Below are 17,462 nucleotides of genomic sequence, written 5' to 3' on the forward strand. Positions count from 1 at the left end.
CTGATAGTGTGTTTTCAGATCTCAACAAGTCAGCAGGAATATTTCTAGAAGCAAAGGACTGAAGAAGCATGAGAGAAAAAAAAAAGACAATAACAACCATCTACTACTCTCAGTTAATTGAAACCTACTATAATTATGGACAGTGCTCATCTGCTGTTTCTTATGTGCCCTCAAAACTTACTACACTGGCTTATGCTTCCAACACACATCAGACAGAGTGGAAGTCAACCACGAAGGGTGGGATAACTGTAGGAAAACAACAATAATATTGGCACATAAAGAATTAATGAAATATTGGGTACCTAAAGGAGCTGAAAAATGCACCTTGTTATCTACTGCAACTTCCAAACTGAGGCTTTGAAACAGAGACTGTAATTTATGGTTTTTAAAATTTTAAATCTTCTAGATGCGAAATCCTCTGCCTCCCTCTTCAGAATAATTGAGGCATGCACCCTACTAAGATGTTTATAATGTGGCCTTTTATTGTTTACAATTTTTCTTGCCATCAAACATATTGGTTTCATAAATATCTAAACTAAATGTATCTTTTCCTCACCATTTGTAAACTGTTACAAAGAGAAATTGCTTTCTTCTGTGCTAATTGTTGAGACCATATGTTACCAGGAGTAGAATGGGTATTGAGTAAGATTTTACACTGCATACAAAGTGAAGAATACATCTAGACAGTAAACCCTGGATCCCAGCCCTGAAATCCTATTTTATACTCATTTCTTTGGCTTTGGGAAGACATTAAGACAGCCTGTAGCTTACTAGCAATAAAATATTGACACTGACAATCCTAGTTTAAGCAGATGTTCTGCAGATGCAAAGGAAGATTTAGAATGTTTTCTGGACAAGCAGCCTGAAAATTACTCTCTCACAGATGAATAAGTATCAATACAAAACACACTGTTGCAAGCCTTGTATTTCTATACAACAGATAATGAAAAACCATCTGTCCATTGTAATTTGCCAAGAAGCCAGTCTAGCATACTATTTTACTATCTGTATTTAAAATATCCTACTAATAAATAATATTTCTTTACTGTTTTCATTCTGTCTGCACATATTGAATACAAAATTCATTGTGTACCTCACTTCTGTTAACGTCAGTCATGTAGATAACAGGCAGTCCCAGCAAGTATAACTGTTCTTCTCTTCTGAATTTGGAGAAGACACAGATCTTTAAATTGAAAATTAATGTTAATGTTTTATTCTGCAGGAATTCCTCTATTTAAGCGTTTGATGAGCTAGGCACTTAAATAATCAGAAAAAATAAAGTATTATCTAAAGAAATATTTTTGAGACTAAAAACCCCATAGACGCTAGTCACTATTTCGAATTTCCTGATATTTAGAAAATTATGACTCTGAATTCATATTTGCATAATCAGCCAAATAGGTAATATTCAGGTTTTTAAAAGTTTTTGTATATATTATTTTTAGCAATTAACTCATTTTGTCCTCTTTTAACAAAAAAAACCCAACTGTACAACAGTTTAACATAATGTTTGTGTGGACTTTTTATGATCAACACCTAGTGCTCTCAATATCCAGTTTTACTCTTGTCTTTCAAGTGTCAAAAACCAATGCATATTAAGAGATAGATTGTACTGAATACTACCTTAGTCCAACAAATAATATCAAGACTATGTTTGCAATTGAAACTCACACAATAAAATATTTTAAGTGAACACATTTTAGTATTGACAGAACCACATGTTGATGATGAAAAATACACAATGGCATGGTATTATATACTGTATTATGCAAATGAATGCATCAAAGGTCAAAGCTTATTTCAGTCTCATAATAATTTAGTCCACAGAAAATAATTAATTTACAGTATGCTTTCTCATATTGTGCACCACAACACTAAAAGCCGTTTTATTCAGGAACTTTCTTTTTATGTTACAGAGAGAAATCATATCAAAGGTTTTCATTTTCCTGTTTGGGGACTGGGGGGAAGGGGAAGGGGCAGTTCTTTAATTTATATTAGTCCAGTAGTAAGACCAACCTAAAATTTACCATTAAAAATACTGGGGTTTAATTGCTTAAAATGCTGTTAAATTTTGTTTAGGAATGAGACTTCCATGCCCAATACCTACCTATCATTACTATAGCAAAAGTATTTGAACAATTTCCACAAACCAAGCAGTACTTTAAGGATTCAATTATACTGTACTGTTCCTACTCAGGGTAACACTTTAGGTCTATTACAAGTTCATGAATTAGTGAAGACATGTGCTCTGGATCTGAAGTGTCATCCAGTGCTGACAGCAGCTAGCAGCATAAAAAGCCAGGATACTAACCTGTGTCCAGTGCGCTGGTGGGAAGTTGGGAAACCTGTGCTCCCTGAATTCTGGTTCTGTCACTGTAGACCAACCTTCTCCATCCACTGGCACTGTTATATTTTCCTCTCACTGCCAAAAAAAAATACCATAATTTCTTGGCTTTGTGAGAAAAACACCTTTCAAGAGCCAATGTTCAGAGCAGTCCACACTACAATATGCAAACATACAAAAAGCTTTTTCAAATTCTACTCAAGCTCTCAGCACTCATGCCACATCTGTTCTGTACAGTCATGTAAAACTGAATTCAGGCTTATAGACCTCTGAATTCAAGATTATAGAACTTTCCAGGTCTCTTTCCAGATATGAAACCAGAGTTACAGCTGTAGCAAATCTTCCAAATTACAGTCATTTTTGCTAGTGGTAAAGCATAAGGTGTCTTCCTTGGTACAGGAGGATTTGTCTTATTTTTGTTGCACTGAATTTCAGGTTGTGCATTATGCATGTCTTTCACAGATTAGCTTTAAATAACACACTATATCATGCCTTTAATGAACTCACCTAGGCAGTAGTTTTGCGAGTGAAAGGTACAACCTCTGTAATAAAAGCTAATAACAAGATGGAAAGTAATTTGTGTCACGTAGCTGCATCCTCTGCTCCTGCAACTCACTGAATCACAAGATGGAAAGTTCTCCTATAACCTGTAGTAAAGGCTATCAGGACATTCTCCCTCACATGACAGAAAAGAAAACTGGTAGGAGTTATCCTCCATGTTAGGTTGACTTTGAGACAGCATCTCTTCTCTATACTCCTCTTTGAATGGTGTTGATAACATGCAACCTAATACTGAGGAAAATACTCTTTCTGGTTCTGGAAATTCCTTATTGTTAATAACTAAGTCATGTTTGTGTAAAATCCTGGTCTTTAAACCAATACAGTTTTTAGTGTTATTTTTAATGGGCAGAGAACTCAAGAACTCTTACATTTTATGTAAAAATTTATCAAAAGGTATAATAGCAAATGAACGATAACAGGATAAATGATACATCACATATTACCAACAGAATTAATATTACTGAAAATGTATAAAGGCTGTAATATACATTATGATTAAATTATTGTCAGTCCAAAATCACTTAGCAATTTTTTTCCCCCCAATTACATCAGAATACTTTCATCCTAAAACTCAGTGTCACAATATGTTATGTGGTAACAGCTGCTTAATATAGACCACTTTAGTTCTACTCTGCAAGCAGTTATATAAATGGATAACTTTTGATATGTGAATAGTTTTATTAACTATATGAAGAAATCATCAGTTGCACAAATACCTAAATAACTGATACTATATCTCTCAATTAGTCCAGATGCCAAGAACTTTTTAAAATGCTTCAATGCCTTATTTAGGAGCTCCTTCAACTACCTCCTTCAAATGTTCACACATTACAAGTTGTTTTCTTCTCTGGTCTGGTCTGTTCCTCTGATATTTCAGTTGTGACTAGAGTCCTGCTGTTTTCTTGTGTCTAAGGTTTCTCTTGAAAGAAGTTATCCCTATTTGCCTGCTGTATTGATCTCTTACCATATATTACAAGCTGACTCCTACACATCAGCTGTAGTCATACCAGAAGGAATCTGAATTCATCCTGCTTGAAACAATGCAGCTGACTCTCAAATATTCTGTGAATGGATCAAAATGTTGTATTTTCCATGTGAAATTATTTGTTCAGCATAGCATGAACCACTTCATAATGGCCATGTTTGATTTCCACATGGTAATTTGTCCAGAAGTCCTCTAGGTTCTTGATTTTGCTGCCATGTGTAGGTATAATTCTCCAAAACACTATCTTGAAACAAGCAGCAATTCATTGAGCACTGCAGGGCATGCAGATGAAGACATATGTTCTCCAGTAGCCATGAAATTAACACACACACACCTAGTGGCTTCTTTTTGCCTCAGCTTTTGATTTTAAATATGATTGGAACATTGCTAATCAAATGCACTAGTAAGAGTTGTGACACTCTTGAAACTAAATAAAGGTTATATATTAATATATATACATTTCAAGTGAAGTAATACAATATTTAAAGAAGAGTTATACATCATTACTTTGTGTGCCCTGTGAAAAGAAACTATAGTGTAAAATATTTAGCAAGAAACACTTGTTTATAATTAAAATACTTAAGAAAAACAAGTTAATAAGAATTATTTATATGCAAATATTCATACTTCAGTAATTAAATGTATTTTCAAACTCCTGAGGCCATATTTTCATAGAGCACCCTATTTTGCAACACTCCCATTGCCTGCATTTCAGTTGTTCATTAAGTTTTAACTATCTGACCACACTTTTTACATATATTAAGTTTAAATTACACATGTAGAGTAGTAAGAAGAGTGGGCTTCTGACATTAGCCTCAAGAGAGCAGGATCTCTAAACAGTAAGATGATATGTTTGTTTTCCTTCAAATCTGAGGGAGCTTATTGTTTACCTTCCCGTGTTTGTACCACATTTACATTTTGAGTTGGAAGCTACGTATAGGTGCTTGGGAATAAAGTGGGGTCACACTGTACACAGGACATAAAATTTATGCAATAAAGAAGCAGTACTTATGTTACAGAGTTGTGTTATGCAAAGGGTTAAATGGGTTACAGGAAGTCTGTCATTCAACTGGCATTTTAACTCCCCAATTCCATCTTCAGTCCCTTTAGCTTATTTTTTCTTGTATTTTCTAGGAAGGCATATGCTTGTGGTTGTCTCAAGGGATCTTGAACAACATGATCTTCATGGGATCCAGTCATCTCTAAAGCTCATGCCCTAATGCTCACACACAGCCGATGTTGATTAGTCAGGAATTTAAGACATGGCAAAAAATTTCTTTTTCTCTCCTATGCATGTAAAGAAACAGCACTGACTGTGACTTGCCCTTTTTCATCTTAACATATGCTGCATAGAGTCCTAAAGTATTTTAAAAGAAATTATCCATTCAAGAATGAGATGCAGACTGATTAAACCTTGCATGAAGCTCAGAGCAGCCGTAACTGCTCACACGTGTTCTTTGACTTCCTTAGAAAGTAACGCTGCCACCAGGCCTTGCAGGAGCATTTGTACTAACATGAAGCCATGAAGAACAACTCTTGTGCTTTTTAGTTGTCCTCTGTGAGAAATCTGCACACAGGCAAGCACTTCTCCTGTCCCTAGAAGTCATCTGTCAATATAACCCCAAGTGTTCATCACAATTTGCAGAACTAGACCAGCTGTTGCAGCAGCAATGTCATTCAAACTACCGTATGTACAGTTGTCAGTTATGTCAGTTACCTTTATACACTCAAAATTAAATGCTGGCAATTCCATGGGAAGGTGAAAACACCGTAAAGTAGTTAATGTTGACAGTAGTTTCTAAAAGGTCATTTGGAGACATTCATTAGTTGTTTGCTTTAACAGTCATTATTATTGGCAGCAGAAATTGGCAAAAAAACACTGTTATTGTCAGAAAGCATTAAGAGAGTGTCATTTGTCAATATGTACTCTTCTAAAGAGCAGCAGGCTAATGGAACGCCATCTTTAAAATCAAATGGAAAAACACAGCATGAATACCCTGATGTGGTTTTATCTGTTCCAGTTTGGGACTAGCCTATATGAGCAGCCATTAGACGTTAAACTGTGAAGATATGTGACAACTTAAAAAAAAGTAACCGTTGAAGTACCTCAGGTAACCAAGTGAAAATCACTTTAAGAAGTAATAATCAGGGTTGGTTTAATGCATAAACAACATAGGCAGCAGTCTACAGCAGCAGTGAGACATGGATGTTATCTCTTCCTTATCCTGCTCTGCGCATTTCCTGATATTGTCACTGAAGGAGAGGACACGGCTAAGAAGTGCTGCCAGAGAAGAAAAGATGTACACTTTACAATACTGACCCAACAATGCTAGGGGCAACAAGAATAGAAAAGTTTCTTCTTTTAGGGCTTCCCCATTCTCCCACTCCTGCTTAGGGAGAAAGTTCAGATGTGGGCACAAGCCCTCCATCTCAAAATCTTCCTGGCATCTTGGAAAATAAGTAGATGCCATTGAACAATCATGGGAAGATCTGTGGTTTGTGACAAGATCAAAATTGCACTCCTGCATCTCAGAGGTGGACATGAACTTACTCAAAACTCCATTGACTGCTCCTGACTTCTATCTCCATACAAAACTCCAGTGTTCTCAACATGCAAAAGCTTACCACTCAAGTTTTCACATCTCAAAACCTCATAGACTCTCTGCCTCAAATACCACTCACCACTCCAGAGTCTCACTCAAGGCACCCAAACTCACACTGATTCTGCTCAAGCTTTTGCTTTCTGTGATCCTTCAAAACAGATGTCTTGCCTTCTTCACTGGGAAGCCTTGAACCATCTCACTCAAAAATTATTAAATACTGGTATTTAGAGAGGACCTAAAAGCCTCCAGTTCTGAAGCCGGTACAAAATTCATAACAAATTACAGTCCCAAAGCAGTTTTTGAAAACATAAACTATCTCAGTAAACTTGTTTAATAAAATTATCAACTGTTCCTTCTCCCAAACAACATTAATTGCTATTTTGCCAAAACCATCAAATTTGTAGGACAATCACCAGGTGTTGAGTATAGTAAAAAAAGACAGTTTGTGCTCCTGAATTTAATTCTTGGCCTTACTACTTCTGCTTTATGCAGACTGTACAAATACCATGAAAATCAATCCTTAGAGTTCTTAGGGACTCTGTATCAGACCACTATCCTCTCTATCCGGAAGCAGAAAAACAGAATAAGCAGAAAGATTTTATCCTAAACTTCAGCTTCTATGATTCTGCTTTGAGTTTTTTCCAGATCAAAGAATCCCTTTGTTTACTTATCCACCTATCAGGCACATTTAACACTAACTCTATTTCTAAACACAATCAGGAATACTTACAAAAATGACTACTATCTAAATGAAGTTATACATGCTTTCCCTACATTGGTGAGAGAAAAAAATATACTAAGATTCAATATTCCTTTTTTGTTCCACATTCTTGAGGAAATGTTAACCACAGCACAGTTCAGTTCAGACTCAGAAGAAGGTGGAAGTACAAATCCAAGTTGCACCTCTCTGTAATTTTCCTTTAAGGCATTCCAATAATGGATTAATGCACTTTTTTTTTAATGCTGTCAAGTTATATTAAAAGCATTATTAAGCCCTCTCCAAACCTACATTCTAATAAATGTCAAGTCTCCAATTATTAGATATTTAAATATTTGTACTGAGTCTTTAATAATGAGAATACACATTGCAGATATGTGTGCTGCTGTACTATTAAAGTGAGATAAATCACTTGGGGCAATTATTCACAAAGCCTTAATAAAGCTGATTTTCTTATCAAATCTCAATAAAATTACTTCTTAATATGGGCACAATTGCACTAATAATTTAGAATTATTATTTAATAACTTTCAGAATAAACACAGAAGCACCATTAATTTTTTGAAGACACTGTAAGAGCCTGATAGGAAGCCATTTAAGAGCAGCTATTTATAGAACATATATAATTTTCATGTTTCTTTTCAGGGTTAATCAAGGCAACCCCATCCACCTAGTTAAAGCTGGTTGATTTTGTCAGTAGGTGGGATGATGTGTCATTATTACCAAGACCCTTTTAGTTCCTACCAACTATCCATTCTACCTCACTTCCTTTCAACATGCCTCCAATTCCCCAGACACAGGCTGAAAGAATAGTTTGAGTTGGACTGCCCCAACCCAGGTGGTGCAAGACCTTGGACTTGGCTTTGTTGAATTTCATGAGGTTTGCATGGGCATACTCCTCAAGACTGTCAAGGTCCCTCTGAATGGTGTCCCTTCCCTCTAGTGAATCAACTGTACCACTCAGCTTGGTATTGTCTGAAAACTTGCTGAGCATCACTCAACCCCACTAGGCTGTTGATGAAGATATTAAAAAGTATTGGTCCCAGTACAGACCCTTGAGGTATCACTACTCATTACTGGTTTCTGCTTGGACATTGAGCCATTGACTGTAACTCTGGGTACAGCCATCTAGTCAATTCCTTATCCTTATACCAATCCATCCATCAAATCTGTATTTCTCCAGTTTAGTGGCAAGAATGTTGTGGGGGACCATATCAAAGCCCTTAAAGAAGCCTAGGTAGATGACATCTGTAACTCTTCCCTTGTCCACTGATGCAGTCACTCCATCATAGAAGGCCACTGATCATAATAACCTGCAAATATATTTTATTTACAATCAGATTAGGTTTGTTCTTGACTTGTATAAACCTAATCTGATTGTAAATAAAATATATTTGCAGGTACAGGAGGTACATGGCCTTCACATCAGCATGGTCAGCTAGATAAATCAGTCAAGGGATAGTAACTGCTTTCAAGATGTCTGCCTTCTGAAGGGCCTTCAATGAATCCTGTCTGATCAGCCTCAGCCACTCATTTAGGTTTTCCAGCAGTTCAGGTTTTGATATCCCAACCCATGGGACTACATACAGGCCCAAGGTATTTCTCTGAGCTGTCTGGGTCAATCATATTAGGGGTGTGCCATTAATTGTCTAAGCAGGACAGTCACTTGACTGTGTAAGAGTCTTTCGTTTGCTTGATGTGGAACCCATGGCCCTTCCCCGCCTGACTTTTGAGGCTCATCAACTTGCAAAAGACTGAGAATTTCAGTGATGTTCTGAAATACATGGCAAGATTCAATCAGCCACACCAAGTCATCTCCAAAGGCTAAAATTGTTATCTTTTTCATTCAGTGCTGGAACCCGTTGCCTTCCTCCTTCAGCTTACACAGTAGAATACTGACAGATTGAGTAAAAGTGTGGACACTGGGTCACCACTCCAGTCCAGATCCTGATGGGGTCTGACCGCTCATTCTTTAGACCTGGGTAGTAATATTATAAAGATTTTTAAACAGGGCAATAATATGATCATTAATGCTGTTTTAGAGCCATTATAATGTGAGAGTGGCTCACAGTGTCAAAGGCTTTACCAAATCAACAAAGACTGCCCTGAGGGTCTGGTGTTTCCTCTTAGCACATTGAATAAGTAGTTGCAGTAGTTTAAAATCTTTGGAGCAACTAGATGAAATAATAAAGCCCCTCTGCTGTGGATTTACAGGACATGCCTCAATGAACTGGGTTGTTAAGAACCTTGAAAACAGCCTCAAAATGAGTGACCTAATTGTAATTGGCTGACAGTTAATCATGTTGCTCTGTCATTCAGGCAATGCAGATATTGATATTAATACTGTCCAGCATTATCTCATCATGTCCACCATGACACCAGGTACCAGCCATAGATTAAAAAGTTCCATTAGTTGTACATACTGGGGATCTGTCTTCATTAGGTCCCTCAGACTCAGATGGACTGGGCTCAGCACTGTATTGTTACTCATTTCTCTGATGTTCTGAGAGATCGCTTTTGTTGTAATCATGGCTTCAAACGCAAAATTATCTACAAAACCAGTAGTCTTGAAAGCTCACAGGCCTTTGAATGTTCCTGGTGACACTCATCTCAACTTGAACACAGTGTGCACCTTGTCCAACAGGAGACTGCACCTCAGGGATTCCATGTCATCCAGGATAATACCAGCTAGTTTCCCTCTGTCCCAGTGGAACAGCCACCAGAAGAGTAAGAATTATCCCCATCGAACTGCTCTCTTCTTCATCCACCTTTTTTGTAGACCTGAAAGACATACTTCCCAGTGCTTTTGCATTAGGCCAGCCTCTGCCATGGTGGATTTACCAAACAGCCATGTATAGCAGACTTCAGAAGCATCAGCAATCAGTAATGCTGGATCTTCCTCCCCTTCCATCACCTTCCTGTAAACCCCTTGAAGAGTAGGAAGTTTGTCAACCACTGAGATAACCTTTCTATAATGGAATTTCTCCATGCAACCCAACATTGTCTCAGTGCTCCCCTTCTTCCCATAGATCTTTCACTTTTTTCTTCACTGGACTCCTTATGAAGTCCCGTCTACTTATGCACTTACCTGTTTGGCTGGTTCAGACAGCAAATGTTCTGCAATCAGTTTATTGATGTTTTTATGCCCCTCATACTGCTTTTCAAGCTTTCAGAGTAAGTTAACCTGTCCAGCACTACTGATGTAGCCCCCTTACCATATCTGTTTTCAGGTGGGAGGGTGAAGTCCATTCCTAATTCTTAGATTTAAACACACGGTCACTTTCTCCACAGTTCCAGCCCTCCACCAGTGCAGGTTCCACAGCCCTCTTGCACTTTGGGAAGTGGCTGGCAATACTATGAAATTTCACATTTGTTTTCCCACAGATGAGCACTGGAACAGGATCTTTTTTCCTCCATGAGCTGTCTTTAGATGTCTGATTTGTCCTAACATTCTTCCTGTCTGGTTCCAGCAACAAGGACATGATGAAATTTTGTTTGGGACCTTCACAACCGGAGTGTCATCGGCTGAATGATCTCCTCCTGTAGCCAGGATAGTCATTGATAGCATTGGTGGAAGTTAGGCCACAGTCATGTAGGGCAGGGATTCCTCACCCTTCTCAATTACCCCACCAGTTGCACTTGGGCTGTTATCAGTGCCCCAAAGAGTCAGAGAAATGGCCATCTCGTACACCTCTAGTAATCTGTACAGATAGTCACTTCCCATGGAAGAACAACACCCTTCCAAACTACAAAAGTCTGAGTTTATAAACTCCAGTCCAAAGAGATCCATTTTCTCTTCCATCAGTTTTTCGCAGACCCTGATATTCCTAAGGACCATGTCATCCCACAAGTCCTGGGGATTTGTTTGTGTGGCCACCAATACAAAAGCAACCCATATCAGATGGATCATAATATCATACACAATGCAAGGGCAAACACAAGACAGACAGCCCACCCTCAAACAACTGATTTTGTCCAACTACAGCCATGTGCACAGACTACACAAAGATCTGTAGGATCTACAGCCAAAATTTGGTTTCACCTAAAATAAAACTATCAAGTGGTCAGTGAAGCCAGTAGATAGGGAGGAAGCAAATATAACTCCAATACACTGGGGCAGAGGCTATCGTGGTTACCCCGAAGCAGATCCAGCAGGACCATGAAGAGGTTTAGCCTCTGCAGCAGAGCCCAGCTAGCATCTATGGTCCCAGAGTTAGTGAAGAGAGTCATAGTTACTCCCACTATAACAGGTCTCCTTCATTCTCCAACTGGCTTCCTTCACCTCAAACACTGAGAATCTATTTCATGTATTACTCTAGGTTCTCTTCTCAGCAGTGTGACACATCCCCCACTGGCTATAGGGAAGGAAACTTTTAAGATTAGTAATGGGTTCAGCAGAAACAGCCATTCAAAGAATGTGAGAGATTGAAATGTCATATGACTGTCTCAAAGCTTGCTTGTGTCTGTGCAAACCTTCAGAAGCTGCTACGGCCTGTGAATTGGTCTGGGGAGTGTCGCCCAGGGAAGCGGGAGTATATTGAAGGATGCACCCCCCCATTTCTCTGGGGTTGCACTGTCAGACTCCTTAGACAAGCCTCAAAGGGGCAGATGTGTACTGAGCTGGCCCCATATGTAGCCATTTGTGGCTCTATGTGTATGCTAGACACCATGCATGCATTGCTAATGAACTGATAAGAGGCAAATGTTCCTGCCCTGAAGCCAGATGCAACAAAACCTGTGGGACCAGAGACAAAAACCCCTAAAAGTGGGCAGATATGCTAATCAGCAGATACGATGAACTTAAAAAGGCAGCAGAAAATTTTGCTTGGTGTGTATCCACCATCGAAGCCAGATCTGTGTGCACCCACCACCGAAGAACTGAAGACTGAGGACCAACGGAACGTCGCTGGATCCATGGTGGTGATTACTCTTGCAGTCCTATCCCTCATCCTTGTTTTATTTCTGTCTTTTCCTTCCATTCTGTCTTATCGCTACCCCTCTTCACTTTTTTTTTTTTTTAAATAATAAAAACCTGTTTTGGGTATACGGCATTTGACCTCATTTGTGTCTTAATCTTGCTCTTGGGATCATATCGAAACCTCCCCCAACATTGGATCGGGACAAGGAAGTAGTACTAATCCCACATTCAGGTGTTCAAAGTGTAAGTCCTTGATGGAAGAGAAAATATCAGTTATAAAACCCCATAGAAAGAAGTTATGAAGAATTTGCTGGACAGCCTCTTCCTTCCTACCTGGGGAGGCAGAAATGGCATATATTTAAGTCATGTGCAGCTCAGCCTCAGAGTAAAGTTTTGGTACAAGTATCTGAAAAAAACAAACATCAAATTTCTTATCAAGTTAGCTTCTCCTCTCATGACCAGTTTATAAAATGAAACAAAGAGCTTTTAAGCAACACAGGACAATCAGCAAAGTGGTCAGAGTCTTGTACTTCATCTTTGTTTCCATCTCTGTCCCTGGCACAGGAAAGGTGAGAAGCAAGAAGATGGGAGAGATGATGAAAGAAAGGGAATGGATTAGAGGACAGCATTTGTGTTTTACAGTGTATTTTGTTGTTCACCATGCAGTTCTACATTTCCAGTTAGGATGTCCCAACCCGTTTCTATAAGAAAGAAAATAAGCAAAATTATTGTAGTACACTTTCCCCCTCTCTGTCCTTCATGTGACTTTCTGCTGTATGCATTAAGCTTTCTAAGTTGAAAAACTGAAAGCCAGCATATGCCATAGGACAAGACTACAAAAGCAACTAAATGGAGACTGGCAACAGTAGAAGTGTTAATGCAAGTCTTAAGCTGTCAGGGTTGCAGACAGCTTTGAGTACTAAATTTGACCTTGACCATCATTTTTTCCCTAATTTAAGAGTTTTTCTTTTTAGTCAATTCAATAACAGTGAAATTGAATTTTTAAATTAATTTACATAGTGGAAGAGGGCAACATCTTTTCACTTTAAAGATTTACATATTCTTAAGGGACTTGTTCATGTGCCCTGTTTGTGAATCATAGCGGAAGGGATGGTTACTGTGTTACAAAAGCAATAAAACATGCAATTTACTAAAACATTATGTGAAAATATTACCCATGGAAGAATGACTCTGATTAGCTAACAGCACCAGATAGGTTTATGATTGCAAGCTTTATGACTATTTGATAACATAAAGTGTTATTTGCTTCTCAAAAGGAAGTCGCAGCACATAATACATTTGCTGAGCTTAGTGATGTTAGCCCTATAAATCACTCAATGAGTTGCATTCTTCAGAAATAAAATCTGCATTGTATTGTTAAAAATTTACAGTGTGCTAATAAAATACTTCAGAGATCATTTCTGATTTTCAATATATAATCAAAAGAAGGCACTTAGTGCTGATAAAAATATAAATAATTTTACCAGGTACTGACATTTAATAATGACTGTAATCGACTTGAAGCAACTTGTTCTCTACATTTAAAATAAGTAAAAGATGACAACCTTTAGTGATCAGTTTCAGTTATGCTTACAAGAAGTAATAATACAAGGTAGTTACATGATACACTTGAATGACATTTTTTTTCTTACATTTTCCTGGTTAAAATAAAACAATCATTATTATTAAAATACATATCTAGCATTTCCTCAGCTTTGGACAGACTGAATTAATAGAATTATTGAATCTAGAATGGTTTGGGTTGGAAAGGACTTTAAAGCACACCTAGTTCCAACCCCCCTGCCATGGACAGGGACACCTTCCACTAGACCAGGTTGCTCAAAGCCCCATCCAACCTGGCCTTAAACACTTCCAAGGAGGGGCCATCTACACTTTCTCTGGGCAACCTGTGCCAGTGTCTCACCACCCTCACAGTAAAGAATTTCTTCCTTACATCTAATCTAAATCTACCCTCTTTCAGTTTAAAACCGTTGCCCCTCATCCTATCCCTATACCCCCTGATTTCTTCAGTCCTTCTGAAGGAAGAGTCCCTCCCCAGCTTTCCTGCAGGCCCCTTTAAGTGCTGGAATGCCACTATAAGGTCTCCCTGGAGCCTTCTCTTCTCCAGGCTGAACAACCCCAACTCTCTCAGCCTGTCTTCATAAGAGAGGTGTTCCAGCCCTCTGATCATCTTTGTGGCCTCCTCTGGACTCACTCTAACAGGTCCGTGTCCTTCTTAAGATGGGGGCCCTAGAGCTGAACGCAATACTCCAAGTAGGATCTCACCAGAGTGGAGTGGAGGGGGAGAATCACCTCCCTCAACCTGCTGGTCACACTTCTGTGGATGTAGCCCAGGATGTGGTTGGCTTTCTGGGCTGCATGCACACATTGCCAGGTCATGTTGAGCTTCTTGTCAACCAACACCCCTAAGTCCTTCTCCACAGGGTTGCTTTCAATCTACTCGTTGCCCAGCCTGTATTTGTGCGTGGGATTGCCCCGGCCCATGTGGCAGGACCTTGCACTTGGCCTTGTTGAACTTCATCAGGTTTGCATGGGCCCACCTCTCCAGCCTGTCAAGATAACTCTGGATGGCATCCCTCCCCTCCAACACGCCTCACAGCTTGGTGTTGACAGCAAACTTGCTAAGGGCGCACTCAATCCCACTGTCCATGTCTTCAACAAAAATGTTAAACAGCGCCAGTCCCAACACTGACTGCTGAGGAACGCCACTCTTCACTGCTCTCCACTTGGACATCGAGCCATTGACCGCAACTCTTTGAGTGCGACCATCCAGCCAGTTCCTTATCTACCAGGTGGTCCATCCATCAAATCGATGTCTCTCCAATTTAGAGCCAAGGATGTCATGCGGGACAGCGTCAAATGCTTTGCACAAGTCCAGGTAGATGACGTCAGTTACTCTTCCCTTATTCACCAACTCTGTAACCCCATCATAGAAGCCCACTAAATTTGTCAGGCATGATTTGACCTTAGAGAAGCCATGTTGGCTGTCACCAATCACCTCCTTATTTTCTATGTGCCCTAGCACAGTTTCCAGGATGATCCACTTCATGAGAAGGCAAGGCTGCAGGAAGACCATATAGCAGCATTCCCATACCTAAAGGGGGCCCACAGGAAAATTAAGGAAGGACTCTTTATCAGGTGTAGGAGTCTGGGTCGCGCTGGGAGAAAGTTAGTGCAGACAGAAGAATGCAAGGACGAAGACAAGGCCAGCAAATTAAGGCTGGCAAAAACACACAAGATAGCAGATAAGTGAGAAACACCTGTGGTCAGCAAAAGCACACAAGTCTGAGCAAAACAGGGTATGAGATAAGGGAGTTTTGGCAAGTTTTGGGCTTTACGTGCTAATTGCAATTAACCAATGCAAATGCTTGTAGAGGTGCGTGAACAGCGCATGTAGATGACCTGTAGCCTATTAGAAGATAGATGAGTGCGTGTACGGAACTTAGTAGAGTATAAATGTAACCAGAAAAGGAATAGAATATATAATAAAAAAGATGGATGACCTGATCATCACATTGGTGTTGCGTCGTTTCTGTTCCCGCACGGAGAAATAAGGACCCCGGCTAATGGTGACTCCGACAATCAGGTGGTGGAGTGATAGAATGAGGGGTAATGGTTTTAAAATGAAAGAGGGTAGATTTAGATTAGATACAAGGAATAAATTATTTCCTGTGAGGGTGGTAAGGCACTGGCACAGGTTGCCCAGAGAAAGTGTAGATGCCCCTTCCTGGAAGTGTTCAAGGTCAGGTTGGACGGGGCTTTGAGCAACCTGGTCTAGTGGAAGGTGTCCCTGCCCATGGCAGGGGGGTTGGAACTAGATTACCTTTAAGGTCCCTTCCAACTCAAACCATTCTGTGATTCTATGATGATTCTATGATGTAAAATAATTACTGGAAAAGAAAGAAGTAATCTATCTTAGTTACATATACAGTTTGTTACTACAGTAACCAAGTAACCAGTTATCTTTGACATCATTATACTCTAAAACTCCAACTGGGCAGTAAAGCATGGGTAACAGGCAGTGGAATGTGTCAAGAGATCAAATTATTTACATGAGGTTATATGAACAGGCTAAGGCAAAGCAGAGAAATGAGTATCCCGAAATTAGCACATGCACTGTGAAAACACTTTTTTTTGGAATACAACTAAAGTCTCAAATATTATGGCTGTCCACTAGGGTTAAATCCTGCTCATCTTATTCATTATGTAATGGGTTCAGCACTTAAAAATTTTGCCATTCAGCACTCCTGTACAGGATTACCCAATCGAATAATGTTCAGTTCCTAAGAACAAGACAATCCTTGATGTTAAAATAGTAATAACTAATATTATTCCTAAAGACTGGTAATTAATTAAGGACTAGTAATTATAATTTTAATGTCATTTCCAAGAACTTACTGACAAGAAAGTGTTTGACACTAGAAAGAACCTGAAAAAAAAGAAAAATTAGTGCAACATCATGTCTAAGACGTAGCTGTTTGGCTTGAGTTTGTATTAAGGAAAAATTAGACAGAATGCAGCTGAATAAACCATGGCAGATCAGAATTATCCAAGCACAAAATAAAGGTGTGGTAAAAAAATAAGCCAGCAGTCAATTTCATAGAAATGATAGAATAACCTTTTCTAGGTCTGTAGTCTGAAGTTTCATTAAGGCACAGGTTCCCAGATTACTTTCAGTGAAGATGCAGGTATTCAGACTGCATATGTTCCACAGACAGCTCATTAGTCACACAGCGCTCAGTTCACCAGGCTCCTTCCAGCTGAGAAACTGCACTGACATACAAAAAAAAATATTATAAAAAAGTGTGTTAATTATATTACATTTGTCTGTAAGCAATTTTCATTATTACGGAGAGGTCACAGGCCTGTGACTGTCAAAGGATGTCCTCCGTGAGACAATAAAAGTGTTCATAGAACAATCTCTATTAAAAACACAGCCCACACTGTAGAAGTCTTGAGTATCACTACGTACAGCTGTTCCATTTGCCTCATATAAAGACATCACTTCAGCCATATGCAAGCATCCATTCAGTTAATCTCTGCTTCCCTTCTGATCTAGCTTGCATTAATTGCTCATCTCCTAATACAGATCATTCCTATCCCCTTCATTTAGTACCATCTCAACTGAAATACAAACAACAAAAAAAACCTCTTCCTGGAACCTTTGCAATTGCAACACTCTTATATTTGTCACTGCATAATGATTTTCCCATTTTCATTCTTTCATCTTTTATTATTTGTAAGGTAGTAAGGGCACAAATATGTTGGAGAAGAAAACAGTCCAAAATGTTACTAATTCATATGTTTTTCAG

At 39.0% G+C, this 17,462-nt stretch overlaps 1 long non-coding RNA gene across 1 annotated transcript in view; it reads right to left on the reverse strand.

The window, feature by feature from the left end:
* Window positions 1–16,897, reverse strand: part of LOC141942207 (uncharacterized) — a 42,485-nt gene extending 25,588 nt beyond the window's left edge. Inside the window, exons 1-2 of the long non-coding RNA XR_012628562.1 lie at window positions 16,769–16,897; window positions 2,312–2,422 (exon numbers count right to left, since the gene is read on the reverse strand). This is a non-coding gene — a long non-coding RNA (uncharacterized LOC141942207). The remainder of the gene's footprint in view (window positions 1–2,311; window positions 2,423–16,768) is intronic.
* Between the last annotated feature and the right edge of the window lie 565 nt (window positions 16,898–17,462).

This window comes from Strix uralensis, chromosome 4, assembly GCF_047716275.1.
Source record: "Strix uralensis isolate ZFMK-TIS-50842 chromosome 4, bStrUra1, whole genome shotgun sequence".
Lineage (NCBI taxonomy): Eukaryota > Metazoa > Chordata > Aves > Strigiformes > Strigidae > Strix > Strix uralensis.